Genomic DNA, 22,174 nt, shown 5'->3' with positions numbered 1-22,174 from the left:
TTGGAAAAGAGTGTTTGCTATGATCAGCGTGTTCTCTTGGCAAAACTCTATTAGCTTTTGTCCTGCTTCATTTGGTACACCAAGGCCATGCCTGCCTGTTCTTAGGGGTGCACGAAAGTCACTTACCTGGTCTCGCAGCTTGCTTCGCGGTGGGGGGGAGGCGCTTCGCTGCTCCCCCCGAAGTTCAGGCCACGGGGGGGAGGCTTCCCTCTTCGCCCGGCCGAAATTCAGGCCGGGGGGGAGGCTTCCCGCCTCGCCCGGCTGAAATTCAGGCCGGGGAGGAGGCGCCTCGCCTCGCCCGGCCGCGAAATAAAAAGTAAAAAAAAAACCGCCCCTGTGATAGGCTACGTGACGATTAACGTAGCCTATCAAGGCTAGATCTGCAAAGTCAGCCATGATAGGCTACATTAATCGTCACGTAGCCTATCACGGGTGACTTTGAAAAAAAAAAAAGCGCGTACGGCTAATGGCGGCCCCCATAGGGAGCCGCCATTCGCGTTCCTTATTTGGTCCCTGTAGTCTACGTAAAGATTTACGTAGACTACGGCGAAAATAAGGGCAACGCTATTTGCATTGTCCTTATTTTCGCCGTAGTCTACGTAAATCTTTACGTAGACTACAGGGACCAAATAAGGAACGCAAATGGCAGTTCCCTATGGGGGCCGCCATTAGCCGTACGCGCTTTTTTTTTTAAGTCACCCGTTATAGGCTACGTGACGATTAACGTAGCCTGTCATGGCTGACTTTGCAAATCTAGCCATGATAGGCTACGTTAATCATTACGTAGCCTATCACAGGGGCGTTTGCGTTTTTTTTAGTTTTCTTGTAATGGCGGCAGCAGCAGCCGGTCGAAAGACCGGCTTCCGCCCCCGCCCCTGACGAAGACCTGCCTAACCGCCGCCGGGACCCGCCACCGGGAGGGACATTCGTGAAAAAGTCCCATCCCGGGCAGGGGGTGGGGGGGCAGAGAAGTTCTCCCCGAACAACCTTCGGAGGACCGAATGCGTTGGCGCTCGGCCCCCCAAAGTTTCGGGGAGAAATTCTCCCCCATCCCTACTTATCCTGGTCATTTCTTGACTTCCTACTTTAGCATTCCAATCCCCTCTGATGAAGAGGACATCATTTTTTGGTGTTAGTTCTAGAAGGTGTTGTAGGTCTTCATAGAACCGATCAACCTCAGCTTCTTCGGCATCAGTGGTTGGGGCATAGACTTGAATTACTGTGATGTTGAATGGTTTGCCTTGGATTCGTACTGAGATCATTCTATCATTTTTAAGATTGTACCCCAGTACTGCTTTTCCCACCCTTTTGTTGACTATGAGTGCTACTCCATTTCTTCTAAGGGATTTTTGCCCACAGTAGTAGATATGATGGTCACCTGAATTAACTTTGCCCATGCCTGTCCATTTTAGTTCACTGATTCCCAAGATGTCAATGTTCAATCTTGCCATCTCATGTTTGACCACCTGCAGCTTACCTTGATTCATTGATCTGACATTCCAGGTTCCTAAACAATATTGTTCTTTACAGCATCGGATTTTCTTTTCACCACCAGACACATCCACAGCTGAGTGTCCTTTCGGCTTTGGCTCAGCCGCTTCACTCTTTCTGGCGCTACTTGGAAATACCCTCTGCTCTTCCCCAGTAGTATATTGGACACCTTCCGACCTGAGGGGCTCATCTTCCGGCGTCATCTCTTTTAGCCTTGTGATACGTTCCATGGGGTTTTCTTGGCAAGAATACTGGAGTGGGTTGCCATTTACTACAATTATATTTATACCCCACCTTTTTCCCAGTGGTAGAACACAAGGCGGCTTAGAAACATTAAAACATATACAATTAAAACATGTGAGAATATACAAAAGTTAAAATATAATTAAACAACAATACAATTAAAATTATATTAAAAACATTAAAACAGCATTTTAGCAGCTTAACCCCAGGTTCCAACTATGTCCCAATGGCCTGCTGGAACAAGCATACCCAAGGTAAATTCAGGGCTGGGGCACACAGCAACTATACCACGGAGAACCTGACTTAAGGAAAAGAATCAGACTTTAAGCAGTCTTGGGAAATCCAGGTTTTCCCTGATAGCTCTGGGGTGGCTGCTGGATGACCACGGTGTCATGTATCTCTAATGACATCCAAACGCAGCCAACTCAGAATAAATCGCCCGTGGAGACACCCCAAAAATCAAGTGTGTCCCCAATCTCTGCTGGCTAGGGATGGCACAGGCACCTGATTCTAGGGATGGCAGAGAATTCCGCCACGGATCTTGGTGAGGCCGAATGCCAGTGCATTCGGCCCCCTGAACTCCATGTCGGAACGGCCTGCCACCCCCCGCCCCCCCGCGGATCCCCCCCGGGACGAGACTTACCTGGGGCAGATCTTCTGGGCGGCGGCAGCTCCGGTGGCGGCTCCGATGGTGGCTGCGGTGGTAGCGGCGGCGGCGGCCAGTCTTCCGACCGGCTGCCGCCGCCATTTCCAGTGTTAAAAAAAAAAAGTGATAGGCTACGTAAAGATTTATGTAGCCTATCATGGCTAGGTTAAAAACAACAACAACAACGTGATAGGCTACGTAAATCTTTACATAGCCTATCACGACTGACTTTAAAAAAACAAACAAACGCGCGTATGCAAATGGCGGCGGCTACGGCCGCCGCCATTTGCGTTCCTTATTTTGGCCCGTCTTAGTCTACATAAATATTTACGTAGACTAAGATGGCGAAAATAAGGGGGAACGCAAATAGCGTCCACTATGCTATTTGCGTTCCCCGTATTTTCGCCATCTTAGTCTACGTAAATATTTATGTAGACTAAGATGGGCCAAACTAAGGAACGCAAATGGCGGCAGCTGTAGCCGCTGCCATTTGCATACGCATGTTTTGATTTTTTTTAAAGTCAGACGTGATAGGCTATGTAAAGATTTACGTAGCTTATCACAGCTGACTACAGGGATGCAAACAGCGGTGGCTATGGCCGCTGCCATTTGCGTCCCTGCTAGCCAGCGGCCGGATGTCCGGCTGCTGGTGGAGCCGGCCGGCGGCTCTGCAGAATCCCCGCGGAGCGGAGCCGGCTGGCCAGGTTTCCTGGGGGAGGGACGGAGCGCCTCATCCCCCCAGCGGAACCTGGCGGAGACAGGTAAGGGCAATTTCGTACATCCCTACCTGATTCAGTCTGGGAATCTGGCAGACCTGCTCCTGCCCGCAACCCTGAGCCCTGCTCGCCAAGCCCCTGCGCCTGCTTGCCCCCTGCCCACACTCGGTGAATGGCCTGTACTCACCCTGGCAGCCTTGTCGTGCTTCACCGTTGCCACTTCCTGAGAAATAAAATCTCAAAAACGATCACAAAAACGCCCAAATTTGTGCACATACGAAAATGTGCATTTTCGCAAATGCGGATATTCATGTATGCGTGGAAATATGTATTTTATGAAAAATGCACATTTCCATGCACATACTAATGTGTATCTTCATAAAAATGTGCATTTCACACATGAGAATATGCGCAGTCACAAAAAATCTGCATTTTTGTGCGTACAAAAACCTGTGCATTTTTGCTATCACCATTTTCTTTTTTTTAGAAATGGCAACAAAAAAGCTTGGCAAGGCCACTAGGGTGAGTGTGGGCTGGTCACCGAGAGTGGGAGGGGCTTGAGTGCAGTCCGGGGACTGCCGAGCGGGGACAGGGGCTGGGCAGGAGTCCGGAGAACCTGCTGGCTGATAATCAGAGGGTATGGGGGGAGCAGTGCACAGGTTGGGGAAAAGCTGTGAGGAGGGTAGTACAGGCCAGCAGAGAGGGCAAGGAAAGCTGAAGGGAGTTAAAAGGGTAGCATGGGAAAGCTGTTGGAGGAGTGGGGTCAGAAAAAGCTGTTAGGGATGGGGAGGCCACCACAGGTCAGCACAGGGATCAGAGAAAGTGCTGGGTGTGGAGGGCAGGAAGGGCCAGTACATGAGTTTTCTGTGTGTGTTTTCTGTGTGTGGTGGGTGGGTGGGTGTTTCTCTGTGTGTCTTTTGTGAATAGGCTCACACCTCACAGCTGCCAGTTTGTGATGGTGCCCACAAGCTTTTCCTAATATTTGAAATGTACCCATCAGCTCAAAAAGATTGGAACCCCCTGGCCTAGCTCTCTTTGTGCATGCATCCTTCACTCATAGCCACTCACTGCAACATGGGTTTTATAGTTCCGAGTGTGCATAAATAGTGATTTGCATGCCTGCATGTTTCACTCGCACAAGAATGAAGTTGGTTTGGCACAAATGGGTAAAAGTATAACAGGAGTGCAGATGGCTTCATGCTAACACATGAGTGTTCCTCTTTTGAGATTCAATATGGCTGCCATGAAAGGGATAAACTAGCACAAGGATGCAAATGGTTTTTATTAAATATTGTAAAAATATGAGCAATCCTAACTCCTTGTTGTTGTTGTTTATTACATTTCTATACCACCCAATAGCCAAAGCTCTGGGTGGTTAACAAAGATTAAAAACATTAAAAAATACAGTATACAGAGATTAAAAACTGTTTACATTTAAAAAAAACACACACAAACCTAAACAGACAATATACACAGGGGAACAGTTGCACTGGCTAGGGTGGGTTAGGATGGGGCAGAGGTGCCTCTCCCCTGGCAGTATGGGTATGTCCACCCCAGATGCTCCAGTTCAATTTACAGAGAATTCAGTGGGCATAGATCTACTGCTAGCAGTAATTCCTCTGCCAGTAGGCTCAAAAAACAGGCTTTCCCAGGTGAGTTGTTGGAGTTGGCTGTGGATCCACTGGATCCAAAGCACCTTCATTTTCCTGAATGGCCCCAGGATCAGGCCTCTCAACTACACCAACCTGAAGCTGCCTTAGTTAATCTCCTCCCCCTAGAAACCAATGAAGGGAAATTTTAGAAGGAAAGAACCACCAGAAGAAAAAGAAGAACCCCACACACATCTTCTGACACGGCCAGCGTGAGATGGCAGGTCTTCAGGAGCGCTGGATCGTCAGTGACTTCGCTTCCATACCCCACCACATCAGGGTTGCTTTGTTAAACAACGGTTTCCTTTGGATGAGAAGACTGACTTATGAGAAGAGTGCAGCTATTCTGAGAATACATACCGCTCATTCATATAATTGTGACGAATCAGTATTAAAGCATGGCGGACTGCAGAATGGCTGCCAGAATACCCAGATCAGTAATGAAACTGCAGTTTATAATGCAAATTCTAGATATATTTTTTTAAAGACAACTTTTTTTCCTAAAGCCATATTGGCTGCCCAAACATCTGAATAATGTGTCCAAATAGTGGTTAAACATAATGCTAAGATGTGTCTTTCTTGAAGCAACTTTGATTTCTCCCTGCAATTGTTAGTGATTTTCTTTCCTTTTGTAGGGAGGTGGCTTCTTTCTTTCTTTCTTTCTTTCTTTCTTTCTTTCTTTCTTTCTTGGTATAGTTCAGTAAGACATTGAACAAGATATCTGCCATCAGCCTTATAAATCTCAGCTGGAATGGCCTTTTCATTGGACAGTGATTTAATGACTTGTTCTGTTTCAAGTATAAAAGGTTTCTGGGCTAGAAACTGATTCATATTATACAAAGGTAATTACTCATCTTCCAAGATTCTTTTTTTTTTTTTTTGGTCAAAAGAGCAGTCTCATCTAGGTCCATAATAGGAACAGAATCAAGGGGCTGTGGATAATAAACAACCTTACAAGCAACATAAAACTTCTTTGCATTTTATTTGGCTGGAAGATCGTAAGCCTTTTTACTCCATCGGGTTTCTCACATCTCTCTTAATTCAGTCTGTGAGACCTTACACATATTCCAATAAGCCAGTGTCTCAGAACTAGATCCCTTGTCATCTATCCAAGCTAAATGTGAACCATGTTTCTCATCAAGGAGGCTCCTGTTGTCTTAATCTTTTTTCTTTTTTTATTGAACCAGTCTTGATGATTGCTGTCTCTATGGCCAAGCATCATGCATATGGCACTGCCTCTTAAAAGCAAAACTGTTTCTTTATCCCACGGGTCATCTGATTTCTCAAGGTGAGCACTCATAGTCCTTTGTAGCTCTCCCACTTCTTAATTTATTAACACTGAGCTTTTTAGGTAATGTTCTACCTTGAGGTTTCTGATGTGAATATTATTCTTGATGTGAATATTAATTTTGGATCATTTAAAAAAAATGTTGGTGACAGGTCCAGCAAAAGCATATAGGTCCCGGCATAACTCGAGTCTCTCTAGAATCTTTCTTCCAACTTGATTGATTTATTTATATCCTCCCATTCATCCAAGGAGCTCAAGGTGGCATATGTGGTTCCCCCTTCCCAACTTTATCCTCACAACACCCCTCCAAGGTAGTTTAGGCTGAGAGAGAGAGAGAGAGAGAGAGAGAGAGAGGGAGGTGACTGGTAGGGATGGGCAAATTTCTGAAGCTCAATTTTGCTGAGATTCCCATTTTTCAGTATTAAGGACTTTCTGACCCAGTACCGCATTGGATTGCAATGTATTTATTTTTTGGTCCCCATGAAAATATGTACATATTCTTTGCATGCATTTTTTTAAAGTGCATGTTTGTACACATTTTTTAAATGTATGCATTTTTGTGCACACGTTTTCAGGTGTGTACATTTTTTTTCCCAAGCAGTTTTCCAATGAATAAAGTGTTTCCATGTAGGAAGAATCTAGAATAAGGTTGCATCTTCCGAAAGGGAAACTGCAATTTGAGATTGTCATTTAAAAAAAAAAAATTGTCTGCACGTCTTAATGCGGGCTTTACACAGTTTCTTTAGGAATTTATACCAAAAAAACCCAAAATGTATCTCATCCTTCAATGCTGGAAGCAGCACTTCCCTTTTATTGCAACTATAACAATAGTATCAAAATCACTTACAGAAACAAACAGTACAGACAGCATCGATGAAAAATCCAGCAGCTACAAAACCATTCAGTTAAAAGCAATGTCTCAAGGGATGGGAATGGGAGAGCCAAGGATGCTCGAACTCATTGAAATTACCTAAACATTCATTCAAACCTCAGTTTGGCTTGCTCCTGTTCTCATTCACCAACTGTTTTTCAGTTCATTTGAATGGGAACACTGGTGCGTTTTTCAAAAGTTGGGTATTATTATTTTTTATTAATTTTTATTGTAAAATTTCAAAAATACAAAACAAAACCAAAAAAGGAGGAAAAGAAAAAAAGTAGCTACATAAATTTGAAATGTGTGTGTGTATTTCAATGCATGCATATGAAGTGTGTGTGTGTGTGTGTGTGTGTGAAAATAAAGCTTCTAAGAATTGTTCATAAACTTCAACAAAAGATGACCAAATCTTCAAATAAGTATCCCTTTGCAGGTGGCATCTATACACCACCCGTTCAAATGTTGAAAGCATTGCAAGGTCTTCAGTCCATTGCAGTATAGGAGGTGAGTGTTCAAGTTGAGTGTTATGAGAGAGCTGTGCATTTTTCAAGTGCACATCTTGCGAACACGAATGCAAGTTTGGGAATTGGCAAACATTTCCAGAGAATGTGTGCTCCTGTTCAGGTTCAGGGTTGCGAATGCGGCTTTTTCGACTGATTTGCAAACTGAAATGAAATTCTGATACGTCCCTGTGAAGGAAAAAGCCAGCTCCTGGTCAGGCCTTCCTGTGAAGGTCAGGAGGGCAGAGCTGACGGGACAGCAGAGGTGCCAATAGAGATCATATTTATTATTACTATTTATTTATTTAAAACATTTATATCCCACTTTTTGACTAGAGTCCCCCATCCTGATTTCTCTAGGAATCAGCAGGATTTCTGATTCTTTAAAGAAGCAACTTTATTTATTACACTGTAAAAAGATCGTTTACTGTGTTGCATGGGCTCTCTCTCGCTCTCGCTCGCTCTCACTCTCTCTGAAGCTGACCACACCTTATCTTAACTAGTTCCTTGTTTACTGTGGGAATATTGGGAAGTACTTTGATAAGTCTGGAGATAGCAGTTGCAATAAACAGTCTGTTAAGACTTATAGCCAAGGTGAAAAAGAAGGCATAACAAACTTTATTCGAGGTAAAAAAAAGGAACATATGTAATCATCTCAGCTGCCAGAAAATAAAACAGCACCTCATTGCAGATGGAGGAGAAAAAAGTGAGGAGGTGAGATAAGAAGGGAAGTGGTCAAGATATAGGAGAGGACAAAGGGCAATTAAAGACCAGTTAAGCAAGTTAACCCCTTATTTACCAAGAGAGGATTAGTCAGGAAGGACAGAAAGATTATCATAACCATCACCTCCCACTGGCCTAAGCAACCAACCAACAAGTGTTGTTGCCCACTTCCAACATTTACATTAACAGATACACAACGAATCTTAAAGAAACAGTGCACTATTCCCATATCCTCAAAGTGGCTTGAAGCAGAGGAAGCTGGTGGCTCCAGTCTCAGTGGGGCTGTGCATCTGTTCTAGGTTTCAGTCAGAACCAGCCAGAACTCTAAAGGCACTGTCCAAGGTGCTGGGCCCTATCCCCAAAATAGGTTCAGAACCTTGGATAGCTCCTTTAGAGTTCTGGCTGTTTCTGACTGAAACCCAGAATAGATGCACAGCCCCACCAAAACTGGAGCCACCAGCGTCCACCAGCCTCCAGTAGTTATAAAATAGAACAGATGCTGCAAAAACCACATGCTAAAAAAAAAAAAAGCAAAACAGCACAACGGGCCCCACTAGAGCAGGAACCAGCATCAGGGTAATTGATATACGTCAGCCCTGTGGAGTAGGGACAGGTGTAGTCCCACAGGAGGAGGCCCTGATGTTCCCCTTTGCCTGCTCCTGTCTTCCTCGCTCCTAGCACATACTTGGCCCACTGGGGTACTCAGTGCAGCACCAATGTAGGTTGGAGAGCCAGTGTGTGTGTGGGGGGTGGCACCATGGTTCATAGACCCTCCACCTCTGTCACCAGGAAACCACTCCACCTTGGAGCAGGCCTTGAGGGGCTGTACCTGGTGTTGGGCCATAGAGACAGAGTGGGGATGCTGCTGGTGGTGTACCACCCACCTGCTGCCCAGCAACCTCCCTGACAGAGCTGGCAGAGGTGGTCGCAAGTGTGGAGTTGGAGAAACCCAGGACAGTAGTTCTGGGTGACTTCAACTTCCACACTCTGGAGCTCCAGCTCAGGACTTCATGGCCTCCATGACAAGTATGGAGTTGTCTCAGTTTGCAATCGGCCCAACACATGAAGCAGGACATACCCTTGACTTGGTTTTTGCTCCCAGCTGTGAGATAAGTAATCTGAAAATCGGGGAGGGGGTGTCCAAGTAACCCCATTGTCATGGTCAGATCATTCCTGGTGAGATTTGATGTTACTTCTGTCCTGCAGGGGTGGGGACCCGTTCCGATGGTCTGCCCCGGCAGACTGATGGAATCTGATAGATTTCTGAATGCTCTTCGGGATTTCCCAGTGGAGAAAGCTGGCAATCCAGCTGAGGCCCTAGCCTCACTGTGGAACACTGAGATGCAGAGGGCCATTGACTGGTACTGGTGAGCTACACAGGCAATGAAACAGGCTGGACATTAGTTAGAGCGCAAATGGTGCAAGTCTTAACGTGAAGATGACCAAGCACGCTCTAGAGCACATAATTGTGCCTATTCTGTGGCGGTGTGGGCAGCAAAGAAGGCTTACTTTGCTGTCTCCATTGCGTCCTCAAGTAGACATCTAGCAGAGCTCTCTTGTGTAGTCCAGGGGCAGTTAACACTGTCCCAGTGAATGGGGCCCTGGTCCCTTCAAGGACCCACTGTGACCTTTTTGCATCTTACTTTGAGGACAAAATCACTTGTCTCCGCAGCGAACTTGATGCTGTTGTTAGCGCAGTTCCAGTCGAGGTGTCTGAGGCCACCATCTGCCCATTTTTGTGGGATCAGTTTCAGTTGTTGCAGCCTGATGACATGGACAAGGTGCTTGCAGCAATGCGACCAACCATGTGCCCTCTCGATCCTTACCCTTCCTGGCTAATAAAAGCTAGCCAAGGGGGTATGACTGGGTGGGTCCAGGGTGCGGTGAATGCTTCCCTTTGGGAAGAGGTGGTCCCTGCTGTCCTTAAGGAGACAGTAGTGAGACCACTCCTGAAGAAGCCCAATCTGGACACAATGGAATTAGACAACTACCACCCAGTTGCAAATACCCCCTTTTTAGGGAAGCTTCTGGACAGGGTAGTGGTGGAAAAACTGCAGGCACTCTTGGAGGATACTAATTATCTAGACCAATTTCAATCTGGGTTTTGTCCTGGTTATGGGACTGAATCAGCCTTGGTTGCCCTGATGGATGACCTTTATCAAGAGAGGGACATGTTAATTCTGCTTGATCTCTGCAATGGGACATGGTAATTCTGCAGTGGTATCAAAATCATCAGCTTTTGATACCATTGACCATGGATCAACTCTGTGGGATGGGTATCGGAGGCACAGAGTTACAGTGGTTTTGGTCCTAGGCTGTGGGGCTGATTTCAGACAGTAACGTTGAGTGACCATTCCTTGGCCCCTTCGCAGTTCCACAGGGTACCATCTTGTCCCCAGTGTTATTTAACATCTATATGAAGCTGCTGGGAGTAGTCATTAAAGGATTTGGAGCCAAGTGCCATCAGTATGCTGATGACACACAGCTCTATTTCCCTGTGGCATCTGAATCAGGAGAGGCTGTGCAAGTACTGGACCAGTGTCAGAACTCATTAACAGGCTGGGTGAGGGCCAATAAACTGAAACTGAACCCTGGCAAGACAGAAGCCCTGTGGGTGGTTCCCAAGCCCAGGAGATAGGCTTATTGCCTTTTCTGGATGGGGTTGCACTCCCTCTGAAAGATCAGGTCTGTAGTTTGTAGTTTGGGGGTATTCCTGGGTATTCTGTTGTTGCTGGAAGCCCAAGTGGCCATGGCAGCTCAGAGTAGGGATGGCAGAGAATTTCTCCCCGAAACTTCGGGGGGACGAGCGCCAACGTGTTCGGCCCCCCGAACAAGTTTCGGGAAGAAATCCTCTGCCCCCCCCTGCCCCCCGCCCCCCCCCGGGATGGGACTTACCTTCCCTGAATGTCCCTCCCAGCGGCGGGTCCGGCTGGCGGTTCGTCGGGTGTTCGAGCGGGGCGGGAGCGGCGGCCGGTCTTTCGACCGGCTGCCGCTGCCGCCATTGCAATCAAAGAAAAAAAAAACAAAAACGTCCCCTGATAGGCTACGTGACGATTCACGTAGCCTATCACGGCTAGATTTGCAAAGTCAGCCATGATAGGCTACATGAATCGTCACGTAGCCTATCAAGGGGGACTTAAAAAAAAAAAAAAGTGTGTACGGATAATGGCGGCCCCCATAGGGAGCCGCCATTCCCGTTCCTTATTTGGTCGCTGTAGTCTACGTAAACATTTACGTAGACTACAGCAACTAAATAAGGAACGCAAATGGCGGCTCCCTATGGGGGCCGCCATTCGCGTACGCGCTTTTTTTTTTTTTTAAGTCACCCGTGATAGGCTACGTGACGATTCACGTAGCCTATCACAGCCGACTTTGCAGATCTAGCCATGATAGGCTACATGAATCGTCACGTAGCCTATCAGGGGGCGTTTTTGTTTTTTTTTTTTAACTTTCGTGTTCGCGGCCGGGCGAGGCGGCAAGCCTCCTCCCCGGCCTGAATTTCAGCCGGGCGAGGCGGGAAGCCTCCCCCCCCGGCCTGAATTTCGGCCAGGCGAGGCGGGAAGCCTCCCCCCCCGGCCTGAACTTCGCAGGGGGAGCAGCGAAGCGCTCCCCCCCACGGCGAACAAGCTGCAAGAAAAGGTAAGTGACTTTCGTCCGCCCCTAGCTCAGAGTGCCTTTTACCAGCTTCAGCTGGTTTGCCAACTACAGCCTCTCTTAGTCAGGGAGGGATAGCTTGGCCACAGTGGCATAGGTGCTAGTAACCTCAAGACTGGATTACTGCAATGTGCCCTATGTGGGGCTGCCCTTAAGGCTGCTCCTTAAGCTGGAGCTAGTGCAGAACACAGCAGCTCGGCTGTTATCAGGAGCTGCCCCTTTCGAGCATGTAACTCCTTTGCTGAGGAAACTGCACTGGCTGCCTATTCGCTACCAGGCCATTTTTAAGGTTTTAGTACTAGTGTACAAAGCCTTAAACAACATTGGACCAGGATTCCTGAGAGAGAGCCTTCTCCCTTATCAATCTGCCAGGTCACTGAGGGAATTCCCTGCCCCTGGAGGTCAGGCAGGCACCAACACTGGGTTGTTGCCGGTGCCTCCTGAAAACAGCACTGTTCCTGGAGGCATTCCTTAAGTGATCAGCCTCAGCTTCTATTGGCATGGTGCGGGGCGGGGTTTAAGTATAAGTTTAATGTGGTGTATTTAATCTTTTTATTATTTTGCTATTTTATCTTTTGTGTTCACCACTCTGAAATCTGTTCCCGATATGAAGTGGTATATAAATACTGGAAAAGAATGAATAAATAAATAATAGTCATCAAATAGCCATCAGTCTATCTCAGCCTTCCACACCCTGATGCCTCCCAGATGCCCTGGAACTCAGCTCATCATCCCCAGCCATCATGGCCAATCATCAGGAAATCTGGGAGTTGTAGTCCAAAATGTCTGGAAGGCATGTTCATGAATCCATGGACAGGAATCTCTGAAGAGGGCTTAAATGCCCAAAATATTGAGGATGAACTGTAGGAGGGCACCAGTCTCATCCCCTCTAGTCCTGTCTTTCATGCCACATATAATAATTCCTTGGGGTTTATGACACCTATATATGTGGCCCACTTACTTGTTGTTATACACACTGAGTGACAGTGGAATACATTTCAAAGATTCTGTGAGCTAGCAATAATAGAGTATTTGAGATGGGGTCACAGAGAGATTATCTGAACTAAGGCATTTGTTGCTATTCAGTCGTTAAGTCGTGTCCAACTCTTCGTGACCCCATGGACCATAGCACGCCAGGCCTTCCTGTCCTCCGCTCTCTCCCGGAGTGTACTCAAGTTCATATTCATTGCATCGGTGAGACTATCTAGCCATCTCATCCTCTGCCATCCCCTTCTCCTTTTGCCTTCAATCTTTCCCAGCATTAGAGTCTTCTCCAGCACCACAGTTTGAACACATCAATTCTTCTCTGCTCAGCCTTCCTTATAGTCCAGCTCTCACAGCCATACATTGCTACAAAACCATAGCTTTGATTATATGAATCTTTGTCGACAAGGTGATGTCTCTGCTTCTTACTATGCTGTCTAGGTTCGCCATAGCTTCCCTCCCAAGGAGCAAGTGTCTTTTAATTTCATGGCTACAGTCACCGTCTGTGGTGATCTTGGAGCCCAAGAAAATAAAATCTGTCACTGCTTCCATTTCTTCCCCTTCTACATGCCAGGAAGTGATGAGGCCAGATGCCATGATCTTAGTTTTTTAATGTTAAGTTTCAAACCAGCTTTTGCACTCTCCACTTTCACCCTCAACAAGAGGCTCTTTAGATCCCCTTCGCTTTCTGCCGTTAAGGTGGTATCGTCTGCGTATCTGAGGTCGTTCATAATTCTCCCGGCAATCTTAATTCCGACCTCTGATTCATCCAACCCAGCACTTTTCATGATGTACTCTGCATATAAATTAAAGAAGCAGGGCAACAATATACAGCCTTGTCGTACTCCTTTCCCAATTTGGAACCAATCGAATGTTCCATGTCTAGTTCTTACTGTTGCTTCTTGACCCTCGTACAGGTTTCTGAGGAGACAGGTAAGGTGGTCTGGTACTCCCATCTCTTTAAGAATTTGCCACAGTTTGTTGTGATACACATAATCAAAGGCTTTAGTGAAGTCATTGAAGCAAAAATGGACATTTTTCTGGAATTCTCTTGCTTTCTCCACGATCCAGCGAATGTTGGCAAGTTCCTCTGCCTCTTCAAAACCCAGCTTGTACTTCTGGTAGTTCTCAGTTCACATGCTGCTGAAGCCTAGCTTGTAGGATTTTGAGCATAACCTTGCTGGCATGTGAAATGTGCGCAATTTTACAGTAGTTTGAACACTCTTTGGCATTGCCCTTCTTTGGAATTGGAATGTAAACGGACCTTTTCCAGTCTTGTGGCCACTGTTGAGTGCTCCAAATTTGTTGGCATATTGAGTGCAGCACTTTAACAGCATCATCTTTTAGGATCTTAAATAGCTCAGCTGGAAAACTATCATCTCCGCCAGCTTTGTTGTTAGTAATGCTTCCTAAGGCCCATTTGACTTCACTCTCTAGGATGTCCAGCTCAAGTTCAGTGACTGCGCTATCAAGGCTATCAGGGACATTAAGATATTTCCTGTATAGTTCTTCTGTGTATTCTTGCCACCACTTCTTAATCTCATCTGCTTCTGTTAGCCTTCTTTGTCCTTTATCATGCCCGTCTTTGCACAAAATGTTCCCTTGAGATTTTCTTGAAGAGATCTCTAGTCTTTCCCACTCTATTGTTTTCCTCGATTTCTTTGCATTGTTCATTTAAGAAGGCCTTCTTGTCTCTCCTTGCTATTCTCTGGAAATCTACATTCAGTTGGGTATATCTTCCCCTTTCTCCCTTGCTTTTCGCTTCCCTTCTTTCCTCAGCTACTTGTAAAACCTCATCAGACAGCCACTTTGCTTTCTTGCATTTCTTTTTCTTTGGGATGGATTGAGTTGCTGCCTCTTGAACAATGTTACAGACCTCTGTCCATAGTTCCTCGGGCACTCTGTCTATCAGATCTAATCCTGTAAATCTATTCCTTACCTCCACTGTATATTCATAAGGGATATGATTTAGGTCATACCTGAATGGTTTAGTGGTTTTCCCTACATTCTTCAATTTAAGCCGAAATTTTGCAAGAAGCAGCTCATGATCTGAGCCACAGTCAGCTCCAGGTCTTGTTTTTACTGACTGTATACAGCTTCTCCATCTTTGGCTGCAAAGGGCATAATCGATCTGATTTCGATATTGACCTTCTGGTGATGTCCATGTGTACAGTCACCTCTTGTGCTGTTGGAAAAGAGTGTTTGCTATGATCAGCATGTTCTCTCGGCAAAACTCTATTAGCCTTTGTCCTGCTTCGTTTTGTACACCAAGGCCACGCTTGCCTGTTATCCTGGTTATTTCTTGACTTCCTACTTTAGCATTCCAATCCCCTCTGATGAAGAGGACATCTTTTTTTGGTGTTAGTTCTAGAAGGTGTTGTAGGTCTTCATAGAACCGATCAACCTCAGCTTCTTCGACCTCAGTGGTTGGGGCATAGACTTGAATTACTGTGATGCTGAATGGTTTGCCTTGGATTCGTACTGAGATCATTCTATCGTTTTTGAGATTGTACCCCAGTACTGCTTTTCCCACCCTTTTGTTGACTATGAGTGCTACTCCATTTCTTCTAAGGGATTCTTGCCCACAGTAGTAGATATGATGATCACCTGAATTTAGGGATGGCGGAGAATTTCTCCCCGAAACTTTGGGGGGCCGAGCGCCAACGTGTTTGGCCCCCCCGAACATGTTTCGGGGAGAAATTCTCCGCACACACACCCCCGCACCCCGCACACACCCCGGGACGGGACTTACCTTTGCTGAATGTCCCTCCCGGCGGCGGGTCTGGCCGGCGGTTCGTCGGGTCTTCGTCAGGGGAGGGAGCGGCAGCCGATCTTTCGACCGGCTGCCGCCGCCGCCATTGCAATAAAAGAAAAAAAACGCCCCCGTGATAGGCTACGTGACGATTAACGTAGCCTATCATGGCTAGATTTGCAAAATCAGCCGTGATAGGCTACGTAAATCGTCACTTAGCCTATCACGGGTGACTTTAAAAAAAAAAAAAAAGTGCGTACGGATAATGGCGGCCCCCATAGGGAGCTGCCATTCCCGTTCCTTATTTGGTCGCTGTAGTCTACGTAAATGTTGACGCAGACTACGGCAAAAATAAGGGCAACGCTATTTGCGTTGCCCTTATTTTCGCCGTAGTCTACGTCAACATTTACGTAGACTACAGCGACCAAATAAGGAACGGGAATGGCAGCTCCCTATGGGGGCCGCCATTTACGTACGCGCTTTTTTTTTTTTAAGTCACCCGTGATAGGCTACGTGGCGATTTATGTAGCCTATCACGGCTCACTTTGCAGATCTAGCCATGATAGGCTACGTTAATCGTCACGTAGCCTATCATGGGGGCGTGTTTTTTTTTTAACTGTTTAGTTCGCGGCCGGGTGAGGCGAGGCGCCTCCTCCCCGGACTGAATTTTGGCCGGGCGAGGCAGGAAGCCTCCCCCCTGGCCTGAATTTTGGCCGGGCGAGGCAGGAAGCCTCCCCCCCCGGCCTGAACTTCGCGGGGGGAGCAACGAAGCGCCTCCCCCCCACCGCGGGAAATCTTCAAGGACAGGTAAGTGACTTTCGTCCACCCCTACCTGAATTAAATTCGCCCATGCTTGTCCATTTTAGTTCACTGATTCCCAAGATGTCGATGTTCAATCTTGCCATCTCATGTTTGACCACCTCCAGCTTACCTTGATTCATTGATCTTACATTTCAGGTTCCTAAAGAATATTGTTCTTTACAGCATCAAACTAAGGCATACGTTCCTTCAAAAAAGAGGTGGCTACCCCCCCCAACTACAGTACAAAAGTAACTACAGTGAACATACTTAAAATTTACTGATTAGTTGTGTTGTTTTTCCAGTTTCATCTTAAATATATCCAAAGCAGGCCTGTAAATCTTGCAGTGAAACTCATTACTCTCTCCTGTAAGCCCTTTGTGTGCTCTACCCTCTCTGAATTCAAAAATGGCACCTCAGGATAAAGGACATTTTGGGGTGTCCCAGTAAATCAATCACTCTGTACATGCCTGTGGGACTGAAGAGAGGAACTGACCCTTCTCTGTTGTGCATGTGTGTGCTTGTACAATATAGATGTACACAAACAGAACATCATAGTGTTATTGGTGCAGGCTGGGGCAGGGTCTGTGGCGATGACAACCAGGCTATAAAGTTTTTTTTCTCCCCAGACAGCATGTTCCCTGCTATTGACTTGTATTTTTAAGGAGGAAGCAGGGAGTGGACAAAAGCAAAACTAAATGAACAATGCAGCATCACCAAGATCACGCTAATGATATCTGACAACCTGCCAAAAGGAAGGGAAGAAGGAAAGGACAACAAAAGTTTAAAGTACACAATAAATAGTGCTGATTTGCAAAAAAAAAAAAAAAAAAAACAACGTTCAGCCCTTCTGGGAAAAGGGTTGGATTAGCACAGAAGTGATGCTGTTGTGCTTTCAGAGAATTGTCTCCAGAGGTATGGTTGGATTTGCATATGCTGAAAAATAGACTAAGATTATTTAGCCTCATTTAAAGCATCTTGGTTTCAGAGTGATGCTATGAAGGTCACAGTGAAAAGAAGACAGTCTTACTTCTTTTCTTTCTTACTGTTCTGTCTGTTTCATAACAGAAGAATCACAGAACAAAATGACTGCATTACTGCAATGCAGATGAAAAAGTGTATCACCAGGTTTTGGAGGGCCCTTGGGTATGATTATTTCTCATGATGTTGTTTCCCAAGTAGGCCCATTTCCCATTATCACTGGTGTTGCTGCCTATTTTGCTTTCCCTGGCCCCTTAGGCCCAATCCACATCCACGGCCTAGTACAGGGGTAAGCAACCTGAGCCCTCCAGAAGTTTTGGAGCTCCACCATGTCAAATCACTGAGTGCTTTTGAAAGACCTTGGATTTTACAATCAGTTTGTCACATGGCTCATTCGATCAAGGCACTGTTGCTTTTCACCTAATACTTTGATAGTGCAATCCTACACATGTCTACTCAGAAATAAGTCCCACTGAGCAAAATGAGATGTACTCCCAGGTAATTGTGTGAGTGGGATTGCAGCCTTAATAAGTCATACCAGGATAGAAAGAGACTTTAGAAATAAAAAGAAACTGTCAATTTTGCTTTCTCTTTTGTCCCATCTTAAGTGTTTTTCTTCCCATTTCTGCATCAATTTGTGACTTAAAAAAAGAAAGTCTGCATGAAAAATTTGTGTGTGTTTTTGTGCACATTTTCCCTAATATATTTTTGTATGGACATTCACTATATATATATATATATATATATATATATATATATAATGCAATTTGCCAAAATGTATGCATGTTTGTGCTGGGTTTTATTTTATTTTTATTTTTTTCATTTTTCTCTAATGCATACATCCTTGTGTACATTTCTCCCCAATATATGGATTTTTGTATGCACTTTCCCCTAATATATGCATTTTTTTCCCTGCATCACAGAATTCTGAGAAGTGCGAATACCAAAGAATAATTGTGCACCGTTTGATATATTGATTCGGGGAACTGTGAATTTGGTGAGGTTTTTATTGTAATGCAAACTTAGCATCAGATTTTAATCAAAGTGTGGTAAAACATTTGCCTTCAGTGCCAACCAAAAGGAATAGGAACATATTTTGAGTTGTAACAAAAATAGACTTTCCACATGTTACACTGCAATCCTATGCACGTCTACTGGGAAGTCTCTTTTCGATTTTGTATATATAGCCAAGCTCTGGTGGTGTACATGGGCTCTATAACCATGAAGTCCTTGCTCTGATGGACCTATTATAAAGCCTGGCCATTCATGAAGGGGTCAGTTATGTGGCAAAACACACTTCTGTTCCCTGCATCTCTGAGAATATGGTAGCCTCTGAGAATAACAAGACCATCCCTGGAACAGACAATTCTTGTGTAATTTTGGAACAGGCTATCTTTTGTTGGAGGTGGATGAAATAGAAGATTTGAGGACATATATGTGTGTGGAAATTTCCCATATTTATGCCTTGAGAGAAATGCCTTGAATCATTAAACATCTAAATATGTGTACCTACAAAAGCTTTTGGAGATTAATCAATGGGGTTGTATTATGAATATAATTGGCAAGGGCAAATTTTAATCAGTGAGTGTACCTGACAGTAGGACAGAGATGAAAGGCCACATTCATTTATTTTTTAAAGCTATTTTGCTTCTGGTTGGTTGTTGAAATTCAGAGTGAAAAACAAAAGTCATATTAATGATGAATCATATTAATGAAAATCATATTAGTAATGACCTTTTCTTTCTGACAATGGGGAGCAGATTTTTTACATTCCACTGTAAGTTATCTTACCTACACTAGACTTTCCCCCAGAAAAGCTAATTTAGGATACAATCCTATGCACATTTAGGCAGAAAAAAAAGTCCTACAACCCTCAGCATTCTCCAGCCAGCTGCCAATGCTGGCTGGAGAATGCTGAGGGTTGTATGACTTTTTTCTGCCTAAACATGCATAGGATTGTGTCCTAAATTATGCTTTGGGGGGAAAGCTAATATTCTTATTCTTGAAAACAAAACATCTGTCATGGCCCCAACCCTGAGCAACAGCCAGGAAATCTTTCAATAATTTGAAATCTACATTTTCTGTCTAAACATGCATAGGATTGCACTACTAATTTATCAATTGGTGGTGGCTAAACTGGTGAAAAGATAGGTCAACCAAAATTATTCATTTAGTACACAGCTGTAGTTATAAAGCAGATGCTTTGATTTTGACCTGTAGGAGGGAGGGGAGACCTCCTAAGTTAATCAGAAACCAGAACTTTTCTAAGACGTAATTAAATCCCAAACCTTCCTCACACTCATCTCTCATTGCTAGGTATTCTGTGTACTGTTTTCTCCTAAGTGTAAATGCTGTAGTTCGATGGTGAGACATGCAGCTGTTTATGAAAATAACTGGCCTGTCAGCTGTCAGAAGAATCTTACAGAATTTATATTTATGGTGCTGTTAGTATGATGTTGATGGAAAACCAGAGCTTTTTTAAAACAGTAGAAAATTGGCACTTCCATTTTTCTCCTTTTTTTCTTGTCTTGAATCTTCAACTACAAGAAAAAAAATGCTAATTCAGAAAAAAAGAGAAGTTTAATTCACACAATCAGAATTTTAGGTCTCTTCTACTCAACAACCAATAATATTAGAATGTAAAAAGTAACTACCCCTCCCTCAGAGTGTATGACTAGCATTAATTTGCCAATAATAATAAGAGTTGTGAGGTCAAAAACAATCAAAATATTTGCGACTGCAATACGGCACAGATTTAGATGCTCTGAACTGAATCTTTCTACTGCAGAGGTGGAGCCAAAGATTCACATTGGTTGTGCAAAATTGGTTGTGCTTAAGTGTGCCCCTGTAGAAAGATTCATATTTGAAATGCATTAGGCTCAGGAAACATATTTCTGTGGACTTGGAGTCTACCTCTGTTCTTTTGTGGCCTTCCTCTTTTTCTTTTTCTGTGCCCTTAAACCCATTGGAACCAGTGGGCTTAAGCACACCTCAATCTGTGCTGGATTGTGGTCCATAAATGTAACGGAGTGTCTTCAAAAGGGGCCGTAGCTCAGTAGTAGAGGACACGCTTTGCATGCAGTAGGTTGCAGGTAGGACTGGAAGAACTGCCCGCAAGCCTGGAGAGATGTGGCCAGTCAAGTATCAGTAATACTGGGCTAGGTGGAGCAATGGTCTGGCTCAGTATAAATCAGCTTATACCTATGTTCCTATGATGCATTTGTCCTGATCAGTTTCAATAGTTGAGGAGTCACGTCAATGTTCCTGAACATAAAGCACCATGATTTGGTTACAAGGAGGAGTAAAGAGGTAAAAATGATAATGTTCTGCCAGGCGTTTAGTGATTAATGCTGTCTGGGGAATGCTGGTAGTTGTAGGACTTTTTTCTGTCTAAGCATGCATAGGATTGCACCCTAAATAAATTAAAATAAAGAATAATTCAATTCAAAGGAGACCAGCAACAAAATATTGCAGTGTGGTATGGCGCTGTTCAGGAATCCAGCCTCTCCATTCTGTTTCCCCTGGTGACACCTTTCTCTCAAACGTGGGTGGTGTAGTTTTGGCTACACGAGCAACAGCACTGACAGCCTGAATACCGGAAATAGCGGGCAGGATAATATTTCACATTGCTACATACCACTTTATAACACTTACTGAGCAATCTATGGAACAACATCTGGGGTGCCATAGAATGCTGCAGGTCTGCTCCTCCGTGGCCAGAGACAGCATTCCAACCACAGAGGAAGAGATGAGTGTGAATTTCCTAACCCCCACCTCCACCCAAGCCCCTCCCAGGTACCACCGAAATCCCCACAGTGGCTGTCTTTCCCAAGTTTGTGATCCTGGCCTCAGGGAATGGAGCAAAGTGGAAGGATGTAAGTATGTCTATGAGTGGGGAGAGGCCATGGTTCCACTGGGCTCCCAACCTCCGGCCCCACTTTCTACCATTATATAAGGGTAATTGGGGGTGGGGGTGTTGTTCTAGCCTTCATAAAATCAGAACAGTTCCACCAATCTTCCCAAAATTTATAAGTGCCAGAACAAAGTGCTAATTTTATATATTTTATATAACCTTCAAATTTCAGGAAGATGAAAGACTGAGAGAGAAAGAGCAGTTAAAGTGTAAAAGAAAAAAACCCTCACTCAGTCAAAATGAACATTAAAAAAAATGATTGGGAAACATCTTTGCCCATTACTTCTGAAGAAATTTTATGGTACTCACTTTAAATATTGACAGTTCCCTGTTCCTCTTCCATTGTAGTTGGTGGAATTGGATTTTTTTAAAAAAATCAACAAACACAGGTCTTAGCTAATTCCACCCAACACACTCCAAGCACAGTGTGTCTGGCAACCCTGCCTTAAATATCTGAGGGAAGAGCAGAAGTTGGTTTGCTGATGCTTGACAGGGGAAGGGAGCAACAAATACAGGTCTCCACCAATTTCACCTGTGAAGGATTGAGGCTTACAGAGCCAAAAGGAGAAAAACTTAGAGGCCTGAGTTTTTCTGTTGATATGGGGTATCCCTGAGAAGAGTAGTTTTATTTCTCCCGTTAAGTTTCTGTTTTAATTCCCCAGTTAAGTTTCATTTTTTCAGGATTGAAGCAGTACTTTCGGTTTTGAGGGTATATAAAGAGAGTGAGAGAGACAGCAAGAGCAGAGTCAGAAGACCAGAGCAGGGAGAGGCAACTTGGAGAAGTCTGAGTATGGCTAGGGTAAAGGAACTTGTGTTTTGCAACTTTTATTTTCATTTAACACCTTTTGTATCACTCAGCTCTATTGTATAAATGCCTTTAGTTGTGACGGTTTGCTTTAAATTTACAACTAAACTGTTGTGGTTAAACCCCGAGTCTCTGGTGTGCCATTCACCCCACCCCT

The sequence above is a fragment of the Heloderma suspectum genome, chromosome 4 (assembly GCF_057233095.1).
Source record: "Heloderma suspectum isolate Gila_16-S chromosome 4, 16-S_ref, whole genome shotgun sequence".
NCBI classification, from domain to species: domain Eukaryota; kingdom Metazoa; phylum Chordata; class Lepidosauria; order Squamata; family Helodermatidae; genus Heloderma; species Heloderma suspectum.
This window is presented reverse-complemented; position numbering follows the sequence as displayed.